This window comes from Palaemon carinicauda, chromosome 21 (assembly GCF_036898095.1).
Source record: "Palaemon carinicauda isolate YSFRI2023 chromosome 21, ASM3689809v2, whole genome shotgun sequence".
NCBI classification, from domain to species: Eukaryota; Metazoa; Arthropoda; class Malacostraca; order Decapoda; family Palaemonidae; genus Palaemon; species Palaemon carinicauda.
Window position 1 is genome coordinate 38,673,749 of NC_090745.1, and position 7,500 is coordinate 38,681,248.

The window sequence follows — 7,500 nt, forward strand, 5'->3', positions numbered from 1 at the left end:
AGTAGTTTGTGAAAATTACCAAATACTTAACAGTGTTTCTTAAATCCATTGTTTGTGAGCATACAAATATATAAAAGTACATACTCTGGACTTTTAATCATGCAATTGTCGGGCGAGTTAGGACGCAATTACATTCTAATAGACGTTTATTAGTAAGTAAAACGAATGTAGCATGATAATGGAACTATATATGTAACCTGTATAGAGATTATCTTTCTTTCTTGGAAAGCAAGAAATGATAAGTGCCACTCTCAGATTGAAGAAAATTTATAAAACAAATTCTCTTCATAATTCCTGTACTGGTTACTTTTAGCGGCACTGTGTACTACGTACACCAGCACTAGTGCTATCTGTATAATTCCACACCTGGATTTTGAACAGAGCTAGTGTCACCATGGTAACACTTAATCAAAGGAGGTCACACCCTAAGAGGGATGACCCCTTTTCCCTTTAATTGACAGTCCCAGTCAATTAGCTGTTCATCGTAGAATTAGACGGAGGGTTAAATACTCTACCCAACGTCACCACATAATGCTTCAGATCATGGACTTGCTTAGCATAGTGTTTGTAGAACACTCTGGATGATTCTCACCCAGTATATGTGTGAGGACATTTGAAGTCCTCAAACCACTGACTGTTTATAACAGTAATTAGGGGGCAGGTTTTAATACACTACCTGCCGCCACTACATAGTGTTTCAGTTCATGTACCTGTTTCGCATAGTGTTTGTAAAACACTCAGGATGATTTCCATCTAGTGTATGAACGAAGACGCTCAAAGTCCATATACTGAAAGAAGTTCAGTGATGAAGCAATCTTTCTCTGATCATGACCTGCGGGAGTACTGTCAGGATCCGCTCTACTAATAAAGTAGGTGAGCTTCGCACGCAGTTGTTTTAGGGATAAGTTTGATCCAGAGGTTTCTCCTTTAAAGAGCTGTCCTCCCCTGAAGTCTGAAGTTCTACGAAGATAGACCTTTAGACGCTCTACCGGACATAGAGAGACATCTTCCTTCAGAGGGCAGATTCTCCAGGGACCCCACCTTTTAGTGGGTAGCTCTTTCTTAGCGAGAAAGGATGGATCAGGGAAGAGATTCAGTTCTCCCGTTTCTGAGAACTGAATGTGGCCCTCATCCCTAGAAAGGGCCACTGAATCAATAACTCTAGCCCCTGAGGCTATAGCGAACAGAAAAAAAACCTTACGGGTTAGATCTTTAAGCGAACCATCTCCATTGTTCAAGGATGAGGCATAATGTAGGACCTTGTCCAAAGACCAAGAGATGGACTTTAGTGGTGCAGCAGGGCCAAGCCTCGCACATGCCTTCGGGATCTTATTAAAGATATAATTCGCCAAGTCTACTTGAAAGGCATATAGAAGAGGTCTAGTCAAGGCTGACTTGCATATAGTTATCGTGTTGGCCGCCAAACCCTGGTTATAAAGATGGATAAAAAAGGACATGCAGAAGTTCATTGAAATCTCTCTCGGTCCTTTTGCTTTTACGAAAGCAACCCACTTTTTCCATAATGACTCATATTGTCTTATTTTTGACTTAGACTTGTATTCTTCTAAGAATTCTATATTGCCTTTTGAGATCCCAAATATTTTCTTAACTGCTAGGGCAAGAAAATCATGCAATGAAGGGTTTTGGTTCTCTGTAATAAATCGAAGGCAATTAATCTCTGAACCTTCCGGAGTTGTCCCGGGTTCAGAATTAAGGACAGCCTCAGCCTCTGTTCCTTCCTCAACGAGGATAGATTGCTCTTGGGCTACCAGGGAGCCAACAGAGCTACTCCCACCTGGAAGGATCTCAGCATGTTGAGGATTCTCAGCAGGTGATTGGACGGGATGAACTGGAAATCCTAAGTCTATCCCTTCCATTTCAGAGACATGATGTCTATCATTTAACCCTGGATAGGTACGATGGGTCGTTCGCGACCCCGAGCGTAAAAAAAAAACAGGTTTTTCTCACGTGATTCACCCCCGTGACTGAATTTGTGGGTGATCGACCTGCAGGAGGTGTCTCCCCTACACGCTTTAGTAGTGTCCAGATGTGCATTGCTGTAGCTGTACTCCTTCCCCGATTTCCGAGACGCGTCGGGGTCGAGCGCGACCGAGTTTACCCTTCTAAGGTAGTTTGCATAATTATCAAAGTTATTATGTATTATGAAATTGTCGTAGAATGGTGCAACTTGTATAGGTTATCAGTTGTGGAAAGTCTTGGTGGATTGTTTGGCTACCATGTGCATGATTTTTTTTTTAGTTAAAATGTCGTTCATCACCACGAGGACCATTTTACCGCGAGTGCCCCTTTTTAATTTTTTTTTCATTTTTTTGCCAAGTCATTTTTCCGTAAGATATTGCCAAATAGTGTCGTAAAACTTTTTCTTGTTTAGTGTTGGAAAGTGTGTCTAGATGATCTGGCTACCCATGCGTGACTTTGTTTTTGTCAGATACGACGTAGTTATTGGTATATTGGGTATTTAACTGCGGTTACCAATTTCTGTTTTTTTTTCAATATTTGTAAAAATTACTACGTAGTAAGGAATTGCCGTATGTTATTCATTTTTTTTTCATGTTTATGTGTTAGAAAGTGTGCCTTGATGGTTGGGCTAACACGTGCATGTCTTTTTTTTTATCTGAGATGCCGTATATTAGAATGTCGGGCATTTTACCGCGAGTGCCCCTTTTTCATTTTTTTTCATTTTTTTGCCAAGTCATTTTTCCGTAAGATATTGCCAAATAGTGTCGTAAAACTTTTGCTTTTTTAGTGTTGGAAAGTGTGTCTAGATGATCTGGCTACCCATGCGTGATTTTGTTTTTGTCAGATACGACGTAGTTATTGGTATATTGGGTATTTAACTGCGGTTGCCAATTTCTGTTTTTTTTTAATATTTGTAAAAATTTACTACGTAGTAAGGAATTTTCGTATATTATTGATTTTTTTTTCATGTTTATGTGTTAGAAAGTGTGCCTTGATGGTTGGGCTAACAAGTGCATGTCTTTTTTTTTATCTGAGATGCCGTATATTAGAATGTTGGGCCTTTTTCCGCGAGTGCCCCTTTTTATTTTTTTGCATTTTTTTGCTTAGTCATGTTACCGTAAGGAATTGGCAAGTAGTGTCGCAAAACTTATATTTTTATAGTGTTGGAAAGTGTTTCTAGATGATCTGGCTACCCATGCCTATTTTTTTTTTAGCCAGATATGGCGTATATATAAGTATGTGTTCGATTTTCCTGTGATTGCCATTTTTTCGTTTTTTCCCATTTCTTTCAAAATTACTACGTACTAAGGAACTATCACAGAGTAATGATTCATTTATATGTTTATTTGTCGGAAAATGTGCCTTGATGGTTTGCCTAGCACGTGGCTGAAATTTTTTTTTTCTGATATGCCGTATATTAGAATGGCCATTTTTCCACGAGTGCCCCTTTTTATTTGTTTTGCATTTTTTTGCTTAGTCATGTTTCCGTAAGGAATTGGCAAGTAGTGTCGCAAAACTTATATTTTTATAGTGTTGGAAAGTGTTTCTAGATGATCTGGCTACCCATGCCTATTTTTTTTTTAGCCAGATATGGCGTATATATAGGTATGTGTTCGATTTTCCTGTGATTGCCATTTTTTCGTTTTTTCCCATTTCTTTCAAAATTACTACGTACTAAGGAACTATCACAGAGTAATGATTCATTTAGATGTTTATTTGTCGGAAAATGTGCCTTGATGGTTTGCCTAGCACGTGGCTGAATTTATTTTTTCTGAAATGCCGTATATTAGAATGTTAGCCATTTTTCCGCGAGTGCCCCTTTTTATTTGTTTTGCATTTTTTTGCTTAGTCATGTTACCGTAAGGAATTGGCAAGTAGTGTCGCAAAACTTATATTTTTATAGTGTTGGAAAGTGTTTCTAGATGATCTGGCTACCCATGCCTATCTTTTTTTTAGCCAGATATGGCGTATATATAGGTATGTGTTCGATTTTCCGGTGATTGCCATTTTTTCGTTTTTTCCCAATTCTTTCAAAATTACTACGTACTAAGGAACTATCACAGAGTAATGATTCCTCTAGATGTTTATTTGTCGGAAAATTTTGTTTACTTCTTTTTTGATTGAATATCATCAAATTTTTTTAGCTAAAATATTATATTGTTTTACTTTTTTTTTCGATTTTATTTCCCTTCAAAAAAATTTTTTTGGGTCAAAATTTTAATTTTATAGTCGTAAAATAATCGACAATTATCCAGCAACCCACCATACAATTTTTATGCATATCCAATAATAATTAGATTAGTAAATAACACCTTGAAATTGATATACCCTTTCTACATTTCAAGTGGCAGATTAGGGAGTCTGAGTCAGTGTGGTTGGCGGCCATTTTGTGGACATATCCGAAGCGTAAGCTGCCCTATCTATATATATTCTTGTTCCCTATAGAATTTGTGATATTTTGGTATATTTTTACCTGCATAAATATCATATTATATATTAAATATATGTATTTTTTTACGAAATTTCTAAGTACTCAAAAAATTACCTTTAGATATGGCCCCTGATATAAATGTAATTTACATAATAATGAAGATTTTTTTACAAATTTCTATTTTAGGATAACATATGTTTATTCCCTAAAAAAATTAGCCACTTCCTATTTCATTTGGGTACCCAAAAAAATTCATGAAATTTGGACACATTTTTTTGGCCAAAAAAAGTTACCCTTTTTTTCTCATTTCAAATCTTCACCTCCATGGGTCTGACTTCATCCAAAATACATCAAGATGTGTCGTAAACATTCAAGAATCAATTCCTAAAAGGATTTGTGTATATATGTATAAACTTTTTTTTTATGAATTTCTATGTCAGGTCTTTTTTTTCTACTAAATTTTTTAAAATATTTATAATAAATAGTTTTTCTGCAGATGAGTAGTATTTATCTTTACAGTTGTTTTAAGCATTCATTGAAGTTTTTTTTGGCAAAAGAAAAAAGGAGGTTACTGCAAAAACTGATTTTTCAAGAATTTTTTTTGGCGTCGGGGTCGTTCGCGTCCGAGTATACCCTTAAAGGGGTGTCTGAGGAGCGTACCTATCCAGGGTTAAATTAGAAGATCCTCGTATGGGGCTATATATCAAGGTAGTTCCTTGACAGCGCTCTTAATGGAGAGGTCGGATTGCAGTTCAGGGACTTGTTCCCATCTGGGAGAGAATAGGTCTGCGTCCGTGGACCATTCTAACTCTATCGGCCTGAGCCTGAGTAGAGCATCCACTGTCACATTGCGGATCGGTTGTATGTGATCTGCTGACAGGTGCCATCCTTTTAGGTAAGGGATGGCTAACTACACCTAGACTGTATGAGACATTCCTTAGCATCGTCGATTGCAGCGTCTCGTTATCCCTTCGGAGTCCCAGATCAGCCGTAGACAATCTGATCTGCTTGAAGATAGTGTCCCTACTCATGACTGGACCAACATGGTCTTGGGATTTTCGGGCTTTGACCTTTGTTAGGGAAGCGATCAAGGTAGGACCGCTATCGGTCTTTTTAGGCCTTTTCGAGAGTTTGATGCTTGTTTTCTCCAGGCTCCCAACGCATCTTGCAGCAGTGCTCTTAGCACAGGGCCTGCCACTATTGCGAACTGGAGAGAGATTGGGGTTCCTCCCTGTTCTCGTTTTGGGAATCTGACTGATTACTGGAGCCTCTTGACAGACCTTGCCATCTCCTTTTACCTTCCCAAAGGAAAGGAGAGTTTGAGTAACAACAGGCTTCAATGGCTTTTCAGTCATTGAAACCTATCTGCCAGAGAAAATCGAGACTTCTTGAAGTATATCCTTCATCCATGATGTTACGGGGACTGGATCATTTCTTCGGATGTTCATAGACCAGCCACAATGGGTGCTGCCCACCCCAGCCTCTTGTCCAGGAACATTGTTGCCTGAACATTTCTTAGGCTTAAATATTGCATGACTGTGTCTGCCAATGTTATGAAGGTAGCTAGGACTCTGTCTAGTCTGACGAGTATCTTTCCAGCAAAGTGCGTTACTTTGTGTAACTTGAATCCTAGATAGGAGGGGAAAGGGTGATTGACTGGAAGTTGCCGATAGACGACTTTCAGGTCTGGTAAGACTATAGGCACTCTTTTTTGCAGCGGGGTCCTTATGTTCAGGAGGATAAACCTCCTGAACTTGTTGCTTTATTTGGACTTGTTGAGTGGCGATAATTCCTGAATGACTCTGAATTTTCTTGAGTCCTTCTCGTAAACACACAACGGCCTTCCCTGGAATTCGGTGGACTAAAGTTTCCTTACCACCAGTATGCTCTAGAGCTCTCAGGTAAACTCCTCCAGGCGGGTTTTGGATTATCGGAGGAGTTGAGGAAATGGTGGTAGAGATATCTCCACTTCTCATCTTAGTCCCATCTTGATTAGGCCATGGACCTAAGGATTGAAGGTGCAATGATCCTAAAGGAAGCATTTCTATGCTTCAACTGATCAGTAGGAATATCTTTTCGACCATCTGTCTGTGACATCTTGGTCACTATAACTGTGGATTGTTGTTGAACCACTCGAAATGGATTTTCAGACCTCTCCATCTTCCTTTTAGGTTGGGGACCCACAACCTTAGAAGATTCTCTTTTGAAAGAATGCCCCACTTTTGGAGAAGTTCTACTTTCTCCGTGGAGGCGTTCTTAATCACATTCTTGACTACCTCGTCTGGAAAGAGGGCTTTACCCCATATGTTGGAAGATATTAGCTTTCTTGTATCATGTTTCGCTGTGGCTTTAGCTAACACAAAGGCATAAAGGTCTTTTACCATAATAGCCATATGTATTTTGGCTAAGACCTTGAGCATGTCTGGGGTATCTTGATGAGCCGAACATAACTCTATGTAGTTCTGTAGAGATAAGGAGGCTGCAAGTCTCTCCTTTGTTTCTTGTTCATCCTGTAAGAGAAACTCAGATAATTTTGGAAGATTTTCCTTAAATTGTCGACTGGTGACATCCGCCTCAAGTCTTCCTACTGAAAAGGTAAAATGGGCCTCCTTCTAGTTCTTCTCCTGTCTGGGAAATGCTAGTGACAGAGGCTCGCACTCCTTGAGTGTAGGACACGGTTTACCTGTCTCTACTGCCTCGGTGACATATTTGAAAGCCTTCTCCGTAAAGGGGAATGAAATTGAAACAGGAGCAAGAAAGGAAGAGTGCTCGTTACCTAGTGTGGATACCTTCGACACCAAGTAACCTGCCTTTTCTTTGCTGCTTGATAGGATAGCCTGTGCTTTATCATTGTCGAGAATCATAACCTCCTTTGATTCCATTCCTTTTCCTGATGCTGGTTCATCCTTCAGTCTAATGAAACAGTTCGGGAAAGCGTCAAAGCTTGGCCAGAACGGGATTTTGTCCAAAGGAACAGCACCCATCTTCTCCGAGATGTAGAGTTTGCCGTTTAAAATCGGCATTAGCTCCGCTAACCTCCAGGGATTGGTTGTGGAGCATGTCGGAAGGTCTTGTACGACCATTTAGGA